The sequence below is a fragment of the Cnephaeus nilssonii genome, assembly GCF_951640355.1.
Source record: "Cnephaeus nilssonii genome assembly, chromosome: 18".
Taxonomy (NCBI): Eukaryota; Metazoa; Chordata; class Mammalia; order Chiroptera; family Vespertilionidae; genus Cnephaeus; species Cnephaeus nilssonii.
The window spans coordinates 2,962,520-2,983,689 of record NC_137089.1 but is presented as its reverse complement, the minus strand read 5'-3'; the positions used below and the strand labels follow the sequence as shown (position 1 = coordinate 2,983,689).

At 52.5% G+C, this 21,170-nt stretch overlaps 1 protein-coding gene across 2 annotated transcripts in view; it reads left to right on the top strand.

Moving 5' to 3' along the window:
• The window catches only part of KHDRBS3 (KH RNA binding domain containing, signal transduction associated 3), a 257,417-nt gene that overhangs the window by 152,313 nt on the left and 83,934 nt on the right, over positions 1-21,170 (top strand). The window contains exons 1-2 of one of the 2 annotated variants that reach the window (XM_079796553.1): positions 5,208-5,266; positions 20,735-20,847. The exons of the other annotated variant lie outside the window; for it this stretch is intronic. The gene's annotated coding sequence lies outside the window, so the exon portion shown is untranslated. Of the gene's footprint in view, positions 1-5,207; positions 5,267-20,734; positions 20,848-21,170 lie in introns of those variants that run through there. 2 annotated transcript variants of the gene reach the window in all.

The following is a 21,170-nucleotide window of genomic DNA, read 5'->3' as shown; positions in this document are numbered from 1 at the left end:
GAGCCGCGGTTTGCCGCTCTGTTGACTAATGAATTTGCCGACCACTGGGATAGGGGCTTAATCACAAGGAACAACAACAGCCTGTAATTATTGGAATCAAGAGTCTAGGTCAGTGGTCGGCAAACTCATTAGCCAACAGAGCCACAGTTTGCCGACCACTGTCCTAGCCCTCCCTTCCCAGCACCCGGCGTATCTCACAGTAGGCTTTCAACAGGCCTGTGTGGAATGAATGAATGAATGAATGAATGAATGCAGCACATCTGGGTAGATAACGAGTGATGGCAGACTTGTCCTGCGCAAGGCCAGATGGTAACTGTTTTAGGCTTTGGGAGCCATCCACGTCGCCTGGGCGTGGCTGGGCTGCCGAAGCACAGTTTACAAAACAGGCTGTGGGTTGGAATTGGGCCAGGGGCTACGGTTTACTGACCACCCCCCGCCTCCGGCCTAAAAAATTACCTTTTAATTCGGACAAATGCTTGTTTGGGTATTTGTTTTCTGTGTTGTTCCCAGTGCCCACGGGTCACTTTGCTGAGTGATGTCGGGTCTGCAAAGATTACAGCTGGAGGGGTCATTGATTTCCTCCTCCTTAAAATGAGGAGGCGGCCCGCTACTTCCCGCTTCTTGGCTCAGCCTCTGACACTCCCACCTAAAACACCAGCCACGTGGTGTCACCAACACTGAGACCTCAGCCTGCCCACCTTCCAGCTCTGACTCTCCTGCGGGCTCAGCAAGCAACCCCAGGCCACGGCTCCAGCTCCGAGTTAGCCCAGGCTCAGCCCCCTCACCCGCCCGGCCTCAGGGGGAGCCCAGGGGGTGGTAGTCGGGGAGGGGCTGACAGGCGATGAGAAGCAGGAGGAGAGCACCCGGCACCCTGCAGGCCTCTGTCCCAGCCCCTTCTCTCCTTCCTCCCAGTGTCAGCGGGAGGAGCACCGGCCGCCTGGGAGACAGGCTGATGAGGGGGAAGTGACGGCTGTTCCACGGGCCCCTCGGCTTCCCCGGGAGAGTGACAGGAAGTGTAACAAGCTTGCAGGTCGCACCTTCCTGTCCACCTGTTCCTGACAGATTGGCTTCCCTGTGGGAAAGATCCCACAACAGGGGCCCGGGACAGACACCTCTGCCTTGGGCACAGACAACTTCCGCTGCGGTCCTGCCTCCTCACCTGGCTTGGTCACGTCGCACCGTGTTCACGGGGCCCCTTCGGATCCAGTGTCTTCAGATCCGGACCAGGGCAGGTCTCTGGGCCCGCCAAGCAGGGTGCCTCCTCACGCACAGCCCTTCCTCCCAAGGTCCCGGGTGCTTGGCCTCCTTCCAGAATGCCCTGCAGTTATGGGGGAGGGAGGAGATTAGTTTCAAAACAGTTCATCCCTTTTTTTCTTTCATGAGGGCATCGTAATGTATTTGAGGGGGTAAGAGCCCATTTGTTGGATGCAAGGAACGTCCGTGTTTAAGTCTCAGCCCCGAAGCTTCTTAGTGTGTGAGCATGGGTCTCACCTCCTCATCTGTGAATGGCCTGCTGATGTTCCCGCCTCACAAGCTGGCGGAGAGGGAAAGGAGTTCACGTAGGCTCTGAACAGAGTTTGGGACGTGGTCCCTGGTCTTTGTCATCGTCACCGTTGATGGGAGAGTGACATTCGTCTGGCAAACGTTATTATGTGCCAGGGCTGCGTGATGGAGGAGGGGGCGATGGGGGGCGAGGCCTGCGGCCCGTGCTTAGAGCTGTTCTCCCCAGAAAGAGAACCAAGGCCAGGGAGCGGAGGGACGCGTCTCCAGCCTGTCACCAGGAGTGATGCGAAACGTCCCCACTTGTCCCTTTCTGATGACAGCAGGCAAGGCCACCGCTGAAAGACAAGGACTTCTATTCACAGGAGCACAAAGGAGCCGGCGTATTAACATCTGACTCTGCAGCGGGAGAGGCAAGGGCGCCGAGGGGGCTCAGGGGCAGGCCCCGCCCGGAGGACGCTGGTGGGGCGGGCCAGCAGAGAGCTGCGCCCCGGTCCCCCCGCAGCAGGTGACTGCGGGGTCTGGAGGAAGGACCCAAACGGGGTGACCTCCACGAGGCCATCCTCATTGCTGTGTCTGACAGTCGGTCCCTCACTCACGTTCCTGGGATGTTTTACTTTCAGTTCGTCCGTTTGTTTCGGCCTCACCCTGTGCTTGTGCGTCAGTGGAGGCTGGTCCTGTTCTTCCTGTCTTGACTGGTGAGCTGACCAGTGACATGACCCGCTTGGTGGCAAAGCTGGGGTGCAATCAAGACTCTCCACCCTTCAGGCTGAAGGTCTTTCTCCTATGAATGTGTCCCACCCCCTTTCTGATGGTTCCTGAAGTGCCGTCAGGAGCCAAGCTGGTTCCTGGTCAACTAGCCAGGGGAGCTCACCGTCCGTGCCGAGGAAGCTGGCTGTCAGTCACGCTGCCAGGCTGTGGCTCTCAGCAGGGGTGCTGTGCCCACAGAGTCCTGCACCCCACCCCTGGGTGCCCAGACTTTGGAATCTGATGTAGCAGGAAGATCTCAAGGAATATATATATTTGGTTAATCCTCACCTGGCGATAGTTTTTCCATTGCTCTTCAGAGAGACCAGAATGGGGGGGGGGGGGCAGAGAGAGAAAGAGAGATAGAGAGAGAGAGAGAGAGAGCAGTGAGAGAGACACATTGACTGGTTGCCTCCGCAAGTGCCCCACCCCTGGGAGCAGTTTCCAAGAGTTTCGCGTTAATACTGCGTCAGTAGCTCTACTTAATGACCCGCCTGTACCTGCGACTCTTGCCTCATGGTTGCCTCCCAGTCTCCAGATGGGCGCAGCCGTGTGGCTTACGGTGGCCGCTGAGATGCTGGAACACTCCGTGCAAAGGCTCCTTCCGCCGCCAGCCAGCTTCCCCGGGGACGTGGGGAGCAGGAGAGCTGCGTCATTCTATCCGAGGGCATTCTAGAGTAGGATTTCCTGGGTCATCATTTATACAAAAAACATGTGCTGTTTATCTGAACTTCACATCTAACTGGGTGTCCTGTGTTTTTGTTTGCCAAATCTGGCTACTCCGTCCCCGCTGATCAGCCCCCAGGTGCCTTGTCAGCCGACTGCAGACACAGGAGTGAGGGAGCCCGGCCGAGACGAGTGCACCTGCTCCGCTCAGCAGCGCTGCCCCGCAGACCCCCAGGCTCCAGAGAAAGCGGAATGTCTGCGGTGTTCAGCCACAGAGTTCCTGGGTGGTTTCTTACGCAGCATTAGCTGACTGATACACCCAGCATATCACCTTAGAAGAAGCACTCTGTTAATGAGCTGTAATGGCAGGGAGCCCTCAAAAACACCAGCGTGTGTAGAAACGAAACTTGCCTCAAGTACAACCTTGTGATAACTGTGGCTTTTCTGAGGTCTCTGACTACCCACCGTGGTTTGTGTTAGCATTGCTGGCATGGTGAGGTGTGCTGTACTGTGTGTGTGTGTGTGTGTGTGTGTGTGTGTGTGTGTGAGCTCCCCACCCCCTAATTCTGTGGATTTGGAGAGATGCTATCTTTTTAAATGTGTGGTCGCTGTTCGTCTCTGAAGTACCCGTTTGAAGCTGACTGGTCAATGGTTCCAGGAAGCCACCATAACAGAGGTCGATTGTGCTTCAGATGCCTGTGACTTCTAAGACCTGCGCCAGAGAGGACTGGTGATTAACTGTGAGGCTCTGGGAGAGCTTCAGGGAGAGCGAAATGCACGCAGACCGGGCCTTCCTCCTTCCTTCCTTCCTCCCTCCCTTCCTTCCTTCCAGCCTTCCTTCCTGCCAGCCTTCCTTCTTGTTTGCCTTATTATTGTTATTATTATTATTATTATTATTATTATTATTCTTAATGTCACAGGAAATGTGAGTGCATTTCCATTGGAATAATTTCCAGTAATACCAATGTATACAGCAAAAGGCAAGGCAATGCCTCTAATCCTTCCCCTCCCCCCTTCCCCCAGACAGAGCTGACCTCCTGTTGCATGTTCTTCAAGTTCCCAAACACACACACAACTCTGTGTATACACACACAGGAGATAATAACATAATCGTAGTTGTGAAAATGGCTGTTTTCGCTTAAAATGTCCCCCGCAGCGCCTGACTCTTTTCGGATGGATGGAGAGTTTTTCTTGGGCATGCTGAGGATTGTTCATCCTCGTCCCTGTTAATGGGCATTTAGGTGTTTCCACTGTCTATGTTCAAAACAAATTTCCAGTTCACATCCTACAAGGAACAGGCTTGGGCCCAGGAATGACCCTTCCCTGGGGATGTTCTCAGGGAAGTAGAATCCCGGGCCTGGGGTACCTGGGAAGTGTTGACAGCTATTGTCCTGTGTCCTTTCCAGAAGGCTTCACCCATTTGAAAGTTTCTCCCTCAACAATATGTGCAGCTTCCTACCTCCAGCTGTCTCCCCAGTCCAGGATCCGTCTCTCATCTTTGCTAAACCAGGAGGTGAAAAGCCTTCACTCACTCTTATTTGAATTTCTTCTGTGATGAACGAAGGGGCGGGTTTTCCCACGTGTCTGTTGGCCGTTTGTTTTCTTCTGTTGGCGTTGCCCTTTCCTGTTGACCTCCTTGGCCTTCTTGCTGATTAAAACAACGTTCTTTATGCGTTTCTCTGGATGTTGATGAAAATATTCATAATCCTTTACTCCAGTAGTTTCATCACTTTAACTTCATTGCATAATTGATAACCGTAAGCTATTTTTTTCACTTTTTATTATTTATTATTATTATTTTAATATATTTTATTGATTTCAGAGAGGAAGGGAGAGGGAGAGAGAGATAGAAACATCAACAATGAGAGAGAGTCATGGATCGGCTGCCTCCTGCACGCCCCACACTGGGGATCTAGCTCGCAAACGCGCATGTGCCCTGACTGGGAATCGAACCGTGACCTCCTGGTCCATAGGTTGACACTCAACCACTGAGCCATGTCAGCCAGGCTTTATCCAATTTTTAAATAAACTTTTAAATCTAGGACAGTTTTAGATTTACAGAAAAATATCGAAGCAATACAGAGAGTTCTCAAAGACCACCTGATCCCGCCTAGTTCTAGTACCTGGCCTTAGTGCAGGACACTGTCACCATGAAAGCACCCGAGTAACATTATCATTAACTGAAGTCCATCCGCATTCACGCTTTCTTGCTTTTTACCGAGCGACCTTTGTCTCTTCTAGGAGCCCCCCCAGGACAGCACGTCCCTCTGTCACCAAGTCTCCTCGGGCTCCCCTCGGCCATGACAGTTTCTGCTTCTCGATGACCGTGGTGGTTTCGATGAGGACGGGGCAGGTACCTTGTAGAATGTCCTTTAACTGGGATCGGATGTTTTTCTCATGACTAGACGAGGGTTATGTGTGCACTGAGGGGAGGAAGACCTCCCAGGAGAAGCAGCGTTTTCCTCACATGGTATCAAGAGTCCCTCCTGTCCACACGACCTGTCACTGTCCATGTTGAACTTGACGGCCTTTCTGAAGCAGTGTTGGCCAGGTGTTTCCACAGACAGCCCACCTTTACTCCCCCTTCCCACAGCGTACGTTTAAGAAGGGGTCACATGTACAGCCCGCCCGCAAGGCGTGGGTGTGGGTATTCTCTACTCCCTAGAGGGCAGAGTAGCTACATAGATGCTTTGGGATTTCTCTGCGCTGAAGAACTGTCTGTGGCCCTAGCCGGTTTGGCTCAGGGGATAGAGCATCAGCCTTCAGACTGAAGGGTCCCAGGTTTGATTCCAGTCAAGAGCATGTACCTCAGTTGTAGGCTTGATCCCCGGCCCCAGTCGGGGGTGCATGAAGGAGGCAACCAATCGATGCGTCTCTCTCACATTGATGTTTCTCTCTCTGTCTTCCCCCCCCCCCACCCCCCCCCCGGCACCTTCCACTCTCTCTAAAAATGAACGGAAAAATATCCTCGGGTGAGGATTAAAAAAAAATAAGAAGAATTGTCATGTTCTCCTTTACTTTATTTATGTATTCCACTGTTTATTTAGATCAGTAGGGACCCATGAGTATTTACTTTATACTTTGGGAATAACCCAATAGTCTTTACTTGTTTTGCTTGAGTTGTTTCCACTTTGGCCACTGGGAGTTCTTTGGTGTGCTCCTGTGTCCCTTTGGTAACTCTCCTTCCTCATTGTGACTATTTTTTTTTTTTTTTTGTATTTCAAGAGAGGAAGAGAGAGGGAGAGAGAGAGAAACATGAATGATGAGAGAGAAGCATTGATCAGCTGCCTCCTACACGCCCCACACTGGGGATTGAGCCTGCAACCCGGACATGTGCCCCGACTGGGAATCGAATTGTGACCTCCTAGTTCATCGATTGACACTCAACCACTGAGCCACGCCAACGGGCTGTGACTATTTTTTTTTTTTTTAACGCTCCCTTACTTTCGGGCATTACAAGGCTCGTCTTGTGTATTTTGTGGCCCTGTCTCAGAAAATATCTCTTTCTCCCAGGAATCCTAGTTTCTTTTCGTAGAGAATGGTGCTAGCAAACAACATTGGGTGGGAGGTGTGCTTGTTGCCGGGAATTGGTACTGTCAGGCTTTTATTGGATTTTAACCATCCTACTAGGCCTGTAGTGGCAACTGATTGTACATGGGATTTGAAATTCCCTGAGGACGAATGGCATTGATAATCCCCCCAACCCCCAATGCTTATTTGTTTGCCTTCTGCATAGCTTCTTGGGTGAGGCGTCTCTACAGATCTTTTGTCCATTTAAGAAATCGTGGTGAACTATACATAACATAAAAGTTACCATTTAACCATTTTAAAGTATACATTCACTTTCTTGTGCGATAATCACCAATACTCGCCTCCAAAATTCTTTCATTTTCCAAAAGTAAACCTCTCCACATTCAACAATAACTGCGGTCTCCAGTACCCACCAGCTTATGCTGGGTCCCCATCTGTACGCTCCCAGGGGTCTCCAGAACCTTTTATGTAACATGCATCATAACTGTAAATAATTAAAGACACGTGTAGGCTCATGACTGTCTCCCCGACTGAGGGCTTGGAGGAGGGCGCGGTGCGTCCCGGGCCTGTCCTCCCTGCACCTCCAGTGACTGAGCCCGACTCTGATTGCCTGCCTTCAACCCCTTCCTGCTCGGAAGACCTGGGGGGAGTTCTCTCTTCCTGAAACACGACCTGCTCAGTGCATTCGGAAACACATCAGTTTTCAGCACAGGCCGGAGCCGAGAACAGGGCCTCTGATGTGGGTTCGATTTGAAGGTGGTAATGGCCTCATCTCCGGCAGAAGATCGAATATTGGGAGCGCTTGGCAAATCCTGGCTGTTTGACAAGGCCTTACAGAAATGAGAGGCACTCAGGGGACCATTAGCTGGTTTCTAAGCAAAAATGAAAGGGAACAGAGAGAGTCCGGGAAGGTAGACCCTTGAAGGATCAGAAAAACGGACTGATTCAAGACCCAGATGGCAGAAAATAAAACCGAGAGTCTGTATCTAAATGAGCAAACCCTGCCATGGGGATCAGATTAGGAATGTGGTCTTTCCACTGAACCCTGACCGAGATAGGTAGCATGCGATTGAGAGAGAGGCATAGGAGCGAGGAAGCAAAGGAAGCAAAGTAGGTATGAAAAATGCGTCCAGGAAAGACCTTTGGGAATGGCTGTTGGCTCATAGAACTGACTGGAAGAAAGAAAGACCAAACATCTACTAAGGTTCTGTGAGGACTGTCTAACCAATGATACCACACTTTCAGACTAAAACAAATCCTCGATGATTTGAGGCTTAAAACAGCCCTTGGCTCTCTGACCTTCTGTCAGCAAACAGCAGACTCCAAAAAATGCAAGGAAAGTTCCTTCCCCGCACCTCGGTCATGAAAGAGAAGAAGCAAGAGAAAGGCTCCCAGAGGGTAACGCAGGACCACTGAGGGAGACGGGCCTGCTCATTCCTCCTGAAGAGCCGGACGCAAGTCTGGGACATCGCCCTCCACCAGGGAAGGCGGCCTCCGGCCCGCCCGCGAGATGCCCACATCGCTGCAGGTCCACAACTGCTCCGTGCCCGCTCTTCTCTCCTTTTGTGCGTGGGAGATTTTACTGTGGAATTCCTGTCCCTGCCCCACCCTGTCCCCGCTGGTCCTCCATCTCTTTCTCTCTTTCCCGCCTGCAGGTTGGAGGTTAACACCTAGGCTGACCCGAGAATCATGTGCTAAAAAAAGCAGTGTGTGCCCTAACCAGTTTGGCTCAGTGGGTAGAGCGTCGGCCTGCGGACTCAAGGGTCCCAGGTTCGATTCCGGTCAAGGGCATGTACCTTGGTTGTGGGCACATCCCCAGTAGGGGGTGTGCAGGAGGCAGCTAGTCGATGTTTCTCTCTCATCGATGTTTCTAACTCACTATCCCTCTCCCTTCCTCTCTGTAAAAAATCGATAAAATATATTTAAAAAAAAAAAGCAGTGTGTCCTTTAGCCTGGGCCCCTGAGTGACCACGTGGAGCAGAGCCCTCTGTGGCCACACTACACGGCTGTGCCAGAGAGAAACCAATGCATCATGTGTTAGGATGTCAACATGATGAAGTTATTTGTTACAGCATCTCGAGTTAATTGTCCTGACAAGTACATAGAGTGACTATCTCGAGCCCCACAGCAACTCAGATAAAAGCAGGCCCAGAGCTCAGGTCTCGCGACCCCGTCGAGTAGGCATTCTGTTGAAAATGTGCCTTGTGCTGAATCTGAAATGACAGTCTCTCCCCCAAGGCCCGCCGTGTTCACCAGAACAACGACACGGCCCTGCTTTTCAGCCGACCGACCTTGTCTGGGTTAGCAAGCGTGATGGAGGCTGGCCCCATTCTCTCCCTCTCCTGCGTTGAAGGGTTTTATGAAGGACTGTAAGTACACGATCACCCTCCTCCTTCGTGAGCTCAGACAACATTTCTGGGGCTGTTACTGCGTTTACTGTCCTTGCTCGCCAAGGTACTTTTATGACCGTGGGCACAACTGCCTCACTCTTGAGAAACACAGGACTATCCCTTGGCGCTTCATCTAATGTGTCACAGTATTTCTAACAGCAATTATTCTTGTGTGTGTTTTTTTTGTGAGAGCCTCTCGCCAGCAGGTCCCCTGACGACACTGGGAGGGGCTGGAGGGCTCGGACCCTGGGACTCAGCTTTCTTGTTGTGACAGCAGCTCTTTCCAGGCCTGTGCCCACGGCCGGCTCCTCGCTCTTTCAGCCCCCCACCCTCGGTCTCCTCGTGCGTTTAAAGGCTCCAGGTTAGAGTTTGAAGGCCGGGGCTTCTGTGCAGCAGCAGAGAAAAGACACAGACCATCCTGAAATACACCGAGCTCCGGAAGCAAGGGCGGTGCGCACCCTTAAGCGGAGGTTACCAGCAGCAGCGATGTTCTAGAAAGCATTTGTTTACTAAGCACGTTCATAGATAATCCATTTTTCCCACGACAACAGTTGCGGGGGGGGGGGGGGGGGGGGCTGCATTATAACTTGTCCCATCGTCTTTGAGATTCAGGTCTTTTGGGGCACCCTGGGAAGACTCCGCCACCCCCTCGCGTTTCTACCCCATTTCATTTAGATGCCTTTTCCTTTTTTTGCTCTCCCATCATAGTCTAAGCTTATTTATATATTTTCAAATTTATTTTTAAAATTAAGTTTATTGGGGTGACATTGGTCCACAAAACCACACAGATTTCAAGGATACAACCTAATAAAACATCATCTGCACATTGCATGGTGCATCTCTTTCCGTTCCCACCGCCTCCCCCGCCCCCCGCCCCTGCCCACCTTACAGGCCACGAACTACAAGGAGGAAGAAGTGTCTCCCGGGAAACCTGATGACAGAAAGATAAAGAGACCTAGCCAAGGACTCAGAACTGGGGACAGGATACAGGCCTAAGTCCCACATCCGTGCCATTTCTATTACAACTAAACGCTGTTCCCTCCCACGGGGCTCAGGGCAGCAAGAATTGCCAGGGCTCTGCCTCCTTAAAAGTGCTGTGTCCCTGTGAAGAGTAGTCATAGGGACATTTCTTGCACTTACTGTGCCCTGAGCACTGTGCCCAGAGAATGATGTGCATTATCGCATTTAGCTCTTGAGAGGGCTAGTTAGCCCAAATTAATACACAAAGCTATAGAGAGAGAGTGCTTGCAGGAATTAGTGAGCAGCAGGGCCAGGTGTGCAACCCAGAGCTGTTGTAGGCTTTCCCACCCGCGTCTGTCTCCGGAACAAAAGGAAATGCATATTGTTCTTTACAGTGTGTGGCTCCCGCGGAAGTCACAGGCATTTCCGTGGTGTCTGAACTGTCGGCCAGCTCAGGCTGCGGGGACCCAATGACCCAGAGCGGCAGGAGGCCGTGGGGACACGTGTCTGCCCGGACTCCTTCCTGTCCCGTGGCCTCGTTTTCCAGAAGGACCGGCCGCGCAGTCCGGCATCCACCCCTGTGGTCGGCCTCCGATGGCTCATCAAAGCCCCTGAAATGCATCGCAGAGGGTTCCTCTAGGCCCGTGGTCGGCAAACCGCGGCTCGCAAGCCACATGCGGCTCTTTGGCCCCTTGAGTGTGGCTCTTCCACAAAATACCACGGCCTGGGCGAGTCTATTTTGAAGAAGTGGCGTTAGAAGAAGTTTAAGTTTAAAAAATGTGGCTCTCCAAAGAAATTTCAATCATTGTACTGTTGCTATTTGGCTCTGCTGACTAATGAGTTTGCCGACCACGGCTCTAGGCCGACACAGGAGGGCCACCCGGGACGGTCCTGGACTCACGGCCAATGAAAGGGAAGAGCCACTGTTGCAAGTGGCCCAGGCCTCTGCTGTTTTCCTCTGTGCCCAGAACAGCGTCCCCTTCATCCGTCTTACACTGTGATCAGATACAACCTTGATGGGATGAAAGCAGAGGTCACGTGGGACACACCGCGCTGGACGGGCTGGGAGAAAGGCGCCTTTGTACCAGGGAAGCGGCGGGCTGTGGCGAGGGGTTTCTCCTCAAAGGACAGGCCGCTTTGTTCGCGTGGTGCTGACCTCAGCGCTCCGGCGGGAGGCCCTGCAGCCTGTCTGCCTGCGGAGATGTGTGGGCTCCTTTGTTTGCAGAAACCGCACTGATCCCAGGGAGGCTATTAAAATAGGAATTGTGAACCATTTCCGGGCAATGTTTTTTTTCTTAAAAAAAAAACCAAAACAAACATTCTGCCCTAACCAGTTTGGCTCAGTGGATGGAGCGTCGGTCTGTGGACTGAAGGGTCCCAGGTTCGATTCTGGTCAAGGGCATGTACCTTGGTTGCAGGCACATCCCCAGGGGGGGGGTGTGCAGGAGGCAACTGGTTGATGTTTCTCTCTCATCAATGTTTCTGACTTTCTATCCCTCTCCCTTCCTCTCTGTAAAAAATCAATAAAATATATTTAAAATTTTTTTATTGATTTCAGAGAGGAAGGGAGAGGGAAAGAGAGAGAGAAACATCAATAATGAGAGGATCATTGATTGGTTGCCTCCTGCACACTCCCCACCAGGGATTGAGCCTGCAACCCAGGCATGTGCCCTGACCGGGAGTCGAACCGTGACCTCCTGGTACATGGGTCGATGCTCAACCACTGAGCCTTGCCAGCCGGGCTCCGGGCAATGTTGTGATTGTCCAAAAATATCAGACAAAATGTAAACTGGTCCCCACTCTCCATTTGCTTCCAGTGTCAGATGGCCCGTGAGCACTGAGGGGCCCTGGGTGCCACAGCTCTCTGTGGTCCCACTTACACTCTCTGCCCATACGGGTGCTGGTTCTCTCTGTTGCTGTTAATCCTCACCTGAGGATATTTTCCCCATTAATCTTTAGAGAGAGTGGAAGGGAGGAAGGAGGGGAAGAGAGAGAGGTGAGAGAGAGACATTGATTGGTTGCCTTCAGCATGTGGCTCAGCCTGGGTGGGGGTCAAACCTGCAACCCAGGCACGTGCCCTTGACCGGGAATTGAACCTGCGACCCCTCAGTGTGCGGGGGCGACACTCTAGCCCTGAGCCACACTGGCCAGGGCTGGGTTCTCTTGTAAGGGCTGGCATTCCAGATCACTGTATTCGACTTGCACCTGGAAGGAGAAACAGCAAAAGGGAACGCTGAGTTCAGGGGACGCGCGGGAAGAAAGGTGGTGGGGCTCGGGTCCACGTTTCCCCGCCATCCGCGGGAACCGGGCCAGACTTGGGGAGATCGCTGGCTGGCGAGGCCAAGTGTGAACGTGTGAGCTGAGCCTGAGCCGGGAAACCGGGCTTCGTGTCGGTCCAAATGCCAGGCACGTCACGTCTCCGCAGGTAACGCGATGAAAACCAAGCAGAGTGTTTCATTTCCCCGGGCCGGTTTTCACACCTGACGGTACTTTTGGCGCCGTGATCCCTGCTCTCCTTCCAGCAGGGCCTCTGTGCGTGGCCGCTTTGTCTGCTGTCTCACTAACCACGTACACTTCTCCCGAGCAGATGGGCTGCTGCAGCGCACCTGACGGCCGATGGCTAATAATGCCAGTTCCAGCAAACCGACTGAGCCTGTGTTTGCGTGCGAAGCGTCCTGTTCCCCACCCCCTGGCTATGTCCTGAGTGAGATCAGCCTTGCTGTTTTTCGTGGAACAGCACCCTATCCCCATGCCCTCCCACCCACATTTCCCTTCCCCACGTGCAGTGGACACGTACGAAAAGGGCTGCAGAGATGTTGTTCGGGAATAAGAAGGAAGAGAGCCGGCTGGGTCCCCCGGCGCTGTCTGCTCCTCCCTCCTGCAGGGGACAAAGCGACAGAGGACGGAGGGGAAGGTTACCCGTGGGGAGAGGCCCCGGATGCAGAACAGCAACAGACACGCTAAATCAAAGCCGGGACAGTGACCTTCTTTCCAAGTGGGGTCCTTCCCCTCCCCCCTCCCTCCTTCAACCCCACAAAAGAATTCCTCTTAGAGAAAAAGAAGATAATAAGGTCCTAGTTGTTGTTTTCCAGGGTGAGGGAAGCATCCCCAAGGTGTCCCAGGTATTTGGGGAAAGGGTGATGTGGCCAGGGCCAGGCAGGGTGGAGGTGGTGCTGATTGCTTGGTCCCATAGGTTCCCCAGGTCCCGAATGCTTCCTGCTCCTCGCGGGAACATCACAGAGGCCGGCAGGCTGCCTGCCCGCCTTTCAGAGGCGCGGAGACAGCCCTTTGGAGCCCGGGCACAATGACCACTGAGTTTCGTCCTCACAGTACGGGGCCACGCCGAGCCTTTCTTCTGCGAAGAGAAAGGTGGGGGTTGCAGGCAGTGGGTGAGGACAGTGCAGCGGGCTGACCCGGAGCTGCAGGGGGCTCTCGCCGGAGCGGGGCGAGCCAGGTCGCCAGGCCGAACCTCAGAGAGGGCTGCTCTCAGATGCGCTCGCCCCTCCTGTGCGCCCTTCACCTGCTTGGGCGCTTTGAAGGGAGACAGGTTCACCTCCCCTCAGCCGGGGAGGGAGAGGGAACAGAGGCTCGGGGACAAGGCGCCAAGTGGAAAGCGGCTCCTGCGGGTTTGCAAAAGGGAGGGAGGGCAGGTCCAGGGGAAGAGGCAGCCCGAGGCTTAAAGGTCATGTCTGAGCGTGACCTTCCCACGCTCGCTGTCCCCAAAGTCAGAGGGGACGGGGAGCGCCAGCGCAAGGCTGCCCTGCAGGGCCCGCGGAGGCTCCTCCTGCGATGGAGGGAGGGAGTTCCACCTGCAGTCTCTGCTGAGATTCCGCTGCAAAAGGTAGCATCAACCTGGCCCGCAAGGCTCAGTGGTTGAGCATCGACCTATGAACCATGAGGTCACGGTTCAACTCCCAGTCGGGGCACATGCTGGGTTGTGGGCTCAATCTCCAGTGTGGGGGGTGCAGGGGGCAGCCGATCAATGATTCTCTCTCATCATAGATGTTCCTATCTCTCTCTTCCTCTCCCTTCCTCTCTGAAATCAATAAAAAAATATCCCATATAATAAAAGACTAGTGTGCAAATCGACCAAACAGTGGAACAACCAGTCGCTATGATGTGCACTGACCACCAGGGGATGCAAAAGCTGCCCCCTGGTGATCAGTGCACTCCCACAGGGGGGAGCGCTGCTCAGCCAGAAGCAAGGCTCACGGCTGGTGAGCGCAGCGGCGGTGGTGGGAGCCTCTCCCATCTCCGCGGCAGTGCTAAGGATGTCCGACTGATGGCTCTGGGCCTATGCCATCAGTCGGACACCCCTCGAGGGCTCCCGGACTGCGAGAGCACAGGCCAGGCTGAGGGACCCTCCCCTCCCCCCCCCCCCCCCCCCCCGCCGAGTGCATGAATTTCATGCACCGGGCCTCTAGTGCAAATATATTATCTCACAGCGCTGGAGGGTCAGAGGTCTGATGTGGGTCTCACTGGGAGGAAACCAAGGTGTAGGCAGGGCTGCGTTCCTTCCAGGAGCTGGAGGGAGATTCCATTTCCCTGCCTTTCTGGTTTTCAGATCAGCTGCATTCCTTGGCTTGTAGCCACTTCCCTCAATTTCAAAGCCAGCAGCATAGCATCCTCTGCTCTCTCTCTGAGATCAGACTGACTCTAACAATCTCTCATGGCCCCCCTCTTCCACTTAAAAGACCCTTCCGATTGCATTGGGCCCACCAGATAATCCAGGGTAATTTATTAATTAGCAATCTTAATTCTACCCGCAATCTTAATTTCCGCTTTCTGTAAAGCATACATAGTCACAGATTCTGGGGGATTAGGACACGGGCATCTTGAGAGGCCATTATTTCACCTCCCATGAGATCCACACCCCAGATCTGAGGCAAGTCAAGAAACCTCCTAGGCCTGTGACCTCATTTGTGGCCACTGACCCCATAAGAGGGATGAGGTCTCCTGCTATCAACTCCTAAGCCCCTCCTTTGAACAGTTTATTGTAACTCCTTGTCTACCAGCTGTATTCTTCCTCAGATTGGAACTTGCATGAGGCAGGGAACCGTGTCTGATTTGTTCAGCCCTCAACTCCAAGCACAGAGTGTATCACTCAGCATTTGCTGCATTAACAAACATCCCCCCTACACACCACCACCACCCATCTCACTGAGTTAACAATGACTTATGAAAAGCTAAAGATTAAATTCAGGTCTGTTCCAGGTGTTTTCACATTCAAAGACCCAGATGATGGTTGAGGATGTATAATCCTCTTATGGGGGTAAAAGGCAAAACATTTTGAGAATAATAACGCCTTCTGCCCTAATTAGGATCTGACGGAAACATTCCTTACCAAACAGATGACTAGATGAGCTGCGTCTGTAACAGAGGGAAGCGTCGGGAATGACTGCACGGCTCCTGTCTGTTACCACTGCTCTCCGCCTTCCTCACAAGTTGCCGGGATGTCTTATCATTTTATCCCCACGTGAAGCCCCTCTGTCCTGGAGGAAGGATTCAGTCTGGCTCTCTCTGGCCCTACCATCCACACCTTTCATCCAATTCGTTTTCCTTGAAGAATTATTTGGAGGACAAGTCACGCTCAAGTGTTACCTTAAAGGCATGGCATTTAGTATAGGAACATAAATTATTATTAGGGTGGGAAGTTTGATGAATAGGACTATGCATCGTGAAGACAATAAGGAGCTGATTTCATTCTTTTAAAAATATATTTTTATTGATTTTGGAGAGAAGAAGGGAGAGGGAGAGATAGAGACATCAATGATGAGAGAGAATCATTGGTTGGCTGCCTCCTACACCCCCCCTCTACCCCCCCTCCCCCCCCCACTGGGGATTCAGCCTACAACCCAGGCCTGTGGCCGGGAATCAAGCCATGACCTCCTGGTTCATGGGTTGCCACTCAACCACTGGGCCATGCCAGCTGGGCAAGGAGCTGATTTCTAAAAACTTTGAGTCCGGTCTTGCAAACATAAAGAATGCCTGTAGCAAGAGCTCGACTCCATGGTTCTCATCAGTTCAGATCCTTCCCCGTCTCTCCAGGCCAAAGCTGCTTTTCCCTGAGCCAACATCAAGTAGCTGACAGGTAACTGGCCAAAACCACATTTGCTTCTCACCGTCCACCAGGATGTGAGAGTCAACGATTTGGTAATCCGATTGTTTGCTGCCAGTGTCATTGGAAATAATTGCTGATAAAATAGGAAAGAAGACTTCAGCAAATCTGAAAACGGATTAGGCAGAACTCACGGCACCGGGGGCTGACATTAAATGTTTCAGAGCTTGGATCAGGCTTCCTATTGAATCTGGATGAATACTGGGCCATGGGTTTGGATGAAAGCCAGGTCTCGTCCAGTCTCCCACTATGCACAGCACTGATATTCCAAGTCAGGAGCTGATTCCTAAAGCAACTCCCCCATCTCCACCTCATGGGCATAGCGATTGAAGATTCGAAGTTAAGAGCATTACCTGGACTTAAGAGTAACCCTACTGAGTGGCCCACTTACATATGCACACCATCACTCACGAGCCTCACCTGCTCGGAGGTGGATATTACATTTCTCACGTAACAGATGAAGAATTTGATTCCTGCCAAGGTCACTGAGATCGCGAGGGTCAGAGTTAAGATTCAAAGTTGGGGGTGTGTCCCAGGACCTTGGTCATCTGGTTGGACCACGCTGCCTCTTCACCAGTCCTGGGTAGTGCTAACCACATCTTACTCCAGAGGGTCAACATCTGCTTGGATAATCCCATTTCGCTCTCTACCCTGATTAGCTTCCTTCTATTCCTGCCACTGTCCACTTCATAAAGGCCGCACAGAGAAAGCGAAATGTAATTGAAACACCAACCGTTCAGACAGCTGTGCATCTGCAAAGCTTGGGACAAATGGAATTTTTAAGTAACATATTGTATTTCATTTGCAAAAAACATCTTTGTTAATTTGTTCACTCAACAAACCTAGGAGGCGGGAGCCATTGGAGGTGGACACACTGGAAGCCTGTTTGCAAGGGTTCCCCCTGGCGGCGGAGATGAGAATGCACTCTACCGCGCAAGGGTGAAAGCCCACGGAGCCCTTATTCCCACTTGAATGAATATTTCCTCGTCAGCCAGCTCAACACAGCGGAGCCAGATTCAGATTCTGTAATTGTCAGCCAGCAGGTGTGGATTGAATTCCAGGCTGGAGCCATCAGAGGGTGTCGCACTGTCCCCTGCACTGTGCAACGGTGAGGAAGGCTCCCATCTGCCATGGCTGCCCTATTGTTGGGGTCACTGGGAGCCCCAGAGTGGCCCTGAATCTATAGCTGCTTTGCTAGCTCTGAGTGGGCAAGGAGTGGGTGAGGATGCTCATGGTCCCTCAAGTTCCTACCTCCACTTCAGCCAGCAGTGTTGAGGCCTTTTGATATTTTGGGTGGGAAGGAGACAGGGCCAGCAGGATGGAGGGATAGAAGGAGAAGAAGAAGAGAGGGAGGGAAGGAGGAAGGAAGAGGGGAGCTGCCTCTACCCAGGTATTTCTGTTCAACTTAGCACAAAGCCTCCGCCAGACAGCGAGAAACCACACGGCGAAATCTCAGGGAACAGTCAGCGAAAGGAGGTGGAATGTAGGGACCCGAGACACATTCCAGAGATAACGAACGTTCCGTGATGAGGGCTCTGCCTATTTTAAGAATTTCTTTGCAATCAAGTACTCCAGAGGGGGAAACAGAGGGGTCACATGCATCATGGGAAAAGCACTTTGTATTAGAAAAATAACGGTGTTGATATCCTTTCAACAGACCCTTAAGTACAATTTGTCCCTTTGCTTAATTAATTGCAGATTGCAGAGAACATATTCTGTGACAAGACTTTGTTCTGTTGACACTGCCATCTAATGAAACACAGATTATTTTAGACGATTTCAGAAAATGTCCTCTGCGTGGAGGTCCTGATTACATGGCTACTAGAACAAGCAGGGATCACCTGGCCAGGCTACCCCTTTGCCTCACGGGCCTGCGATCAATCGCTTTGTGTCTGTACATGTTAACCTGTAGCTCCATTTCAGAGCGGAATTATGTAAGAAAAACAGTCGTTTTCAGACATAATGAGACAACATTTAAAAAGGGGGAGGGGGATGGGGATAAAAATAATTCCCCCAATGGAATTATTACAATTGGTTTTCATCAATGATTCATAACAGAATTGGAAAAAAAGACATATTCAAAGGGTGTCTATCTGAGTGATTTAATTCAATGAGCTAACGGACTGTTAGAGGTAGAAAGACCTTAGCAATAACCTAGCTCAGTCCATGTTGGTGAAGATGAAGCCGTTAAGCAAGTAGCACGTTGAGCGCGTGCAGAAAGCTGGGACTTTGGAATGCCCTCTCTCTCACAGCCTGGGACTCCATCTCCACACCTGCACGCGGGGGCTCGGGACAGAGTGACCCCCTCTCCCTGCGAGTCTCCTGACCCCCTGGTTTAAGTGGGTTGCTCACCCTTCTTCCTTCACAGCGTGCCTCGCCATTTGTAATTTCCACATGGATGTGAGTGAGCGTGTTTGGTTTCTGTCTCCCCAGGGGAGGAGTGGGACCAGGGCTCGGTGAGGATGTAGCCATTTTGCTGTAGCTCCCCAGGGCCCCACAGGGTACTCCATGGCATGCCCCCACATGGTACGCGATGGATGGCGTGTGCTGAATGGAGAAATGGATGAGAAGGCACAGGGTACCCGATGGTGCACTCAATGGAGAAATGAATGACTTGTTGAAAGATGGGCTGGCCATCATGGAGGGAGAGACTGGAACTTGAGTTTCTTGAATACCAGTTACAGTAATAAAAAAAAAAGTAACACAACCAAAGCTTTTTTTTTTTTTTTTGGCTCACGTAGATTTTAATGTTATTGAAATGGATGCGTTAAATTTTTTTTCTTTTACATAATTGGCTCTTTAGACTTGATATGTAACAAACTATTAAGTAAGTTAACACTCTTTTTCACACTCTCAGCTGCTAAACTCTGGAAACGTGATGCTTCTCATGAGCACAGGAAAAGAGAGCCCTGTATTTGCAGCCCCTCCACCTCCTTAAACATTCTCCGATCATATCTCTAGACTAGGCGTCCTCAAACTACGGCCCGCGGGCCACATGCGGGTGTTTTTGCCGATTCGTTTTTTTACTTCAAAATAAGATATGTGCAGTGTGCATAGGAATTTGTTCATAGTTTTTTTTTTTTTTAAACTATAGTCCGGCCCTCCAACGGTCTGAGGGACAGTGAACTGGCCCCCTGTTTAAAAAGTTTGAGGACCCCTGCTCTAGACAATCCTCTAGATCGCAGCTCTAGGCGTGTTTCCCTTAGCACCGAGACTGGTTCTCCACACCCACTTCCTTGCCCTTTCGCCTGGGAAACTACCCGTCTCAGGGCAGACCAGCCCAGTCAATGAGCCGGCGATGAGCTGGGGCAGGTGGCTTACGAAGCACATATTGAGATGCACTTTTTAGCTGATTACACGGAAAGACTCTCCACACACTCATGGCCACAGAGCGATGAGTCATTTGTTTATCTAGCCAGCTGGACGAGGAGAAGGACGGAGAGAAGGAAAGAAGGGAGAAAGGAGGAAAGGGGGGGGAAGGCACAATTCCAGCCCCTTGGAGAGGTAGATCTGTCCTCAGAACAGCTCAGTGATACAGGTGCCACTATAGTCCCGTTTTTACAAGAGGAGACAGGCACAGAGCTGTGACGTAACTAGCTCAAGGTCCCACAGCTAGAGGGAAGCAGGATCTGTAGGTTATGATCTTAGGGCTCCCCGCCACGCGCCCAGGAAAGGGACCCACCAATCATGAGTCCCTTCTGGCTGAGTCCAGGGAGGCGCTGTCCACCCTGCCGGTGCTGATCTCCCCCTGGGCTTCCCTGCAGGAGGGATGGAGGGAGCTCACTGTGTGTTGAGCACACAGGCTGGGTCTCGGTGCTGGTAACAGGGTGTGATCCCTGTTTATGTAATAGCTCATTTAATTCTCACCACAACCTTACGTCGCAGGGACAATTTTCCTTCATCAGGCGGATGAGAAATCGGAGACACGAAGAGGTTAAGTCCTCCTCAGTCCAAGGAAACAGGGTTTACAATGGCAGAGCTGGGCTAGGAACCCACACATTCTGTCTCCAGGGCCGCCCCTCACAGCCCCCACGGCCTCCGCTTCAGCTTTGAGAGAGGCAGGCAAAGGCCTAGGGACCAGGTCCAACCCAAGGGTTATCAATCTGGCTCCACAGGCACTTTTGGGAGCATGCACTTCCACACTTGGCCACGAGGGGGTGCGTGCGCAATAGCTGTGGTTTTAGGAGCTGCTGGGACCAGGAGGGCTCTCTTCCTGGGGAAGGAAGAGGGCGGGGCGGGGGGGGGGGTGTGCTTAGAAGGCTTGGGGTTTCCATCCGCCAAATAGTGTGAGGAGGGAACAGACGTGTAGGGAACATGGGTGCAGACAGGCAGGTGTCTTGAGGAATATGAGTGACCGGGCTGCAGGGTCCGACGTCATCTATACGTAGGCGTGGGTGGAGTGTGCCGCGTGTGCAATGGTCTCATTACTGCCTTTAGGTCACTCAGATGTCTGAGCAACAGTGTCTTCACCTCTCAGAACGAGTGGCCTGGGACCCAGCTGATCTGGGCGGAACCTTCCAGCTGCGTTTCGTGGAACGCAGGAGGTTTGGGAAGGCGGGTTGAGTAAACAGAAGAGGACTCCCGACAGCCCCCTGGTCCTCCCGAGGCCCGGCCTGGAGGTTTCTCGGGGCCCTACTCCCTGTAAGGGTCAGGCCTTTCCAGTCACGCACGAGGTGGGCAGTGCATTCCGCGCGGTAACTGGCAGCGGCCGGGGATCTGAGCGAGCATCCTTGGTGTCTCCCGACACCGGGATGACTGATTCGCAGGCGAGGCCGAGCCATCTTGGGGTGCTTGTCTTACATGACAAACTCATTTGTCTCAGGGAGCCGGGAAGCCGTGCTGTGAGGAGACCGCCTTCGGGACAGAAGGACGCAAAGGAGTGCTGAGAGCTTGCCGAGAACCGACTGCCAGGCCAGCACAGACCTGGGCGTGGAGGTGAGCAGGCTCTGAGGACATCCCGGAGGCAGGGCGTCTGGTGCCCGGCACCGATGGGTTAATGTGGAAGGAGCACAAACAATGCTCGTGGAGGGTGAGGGGGGAGCGTCGGATGCGTTAAATGCAGGCCCCTAGCGCCCAGGATGAACTCAGCGCTTCCGTTTAAACCGTGCAAGGCCCTCGCGGGTCGTGGGTGTTGGCTCTTCCCTGCCCGGAGACTGGAGTTGGAGGCCTACTTGCAGAAAAAGACCACTTTTCTCCAACCTGACTTCCCATCTTCACAGGGACCCGAGCGCTAGAGCCCACAGGATGGCCGTCTCCTG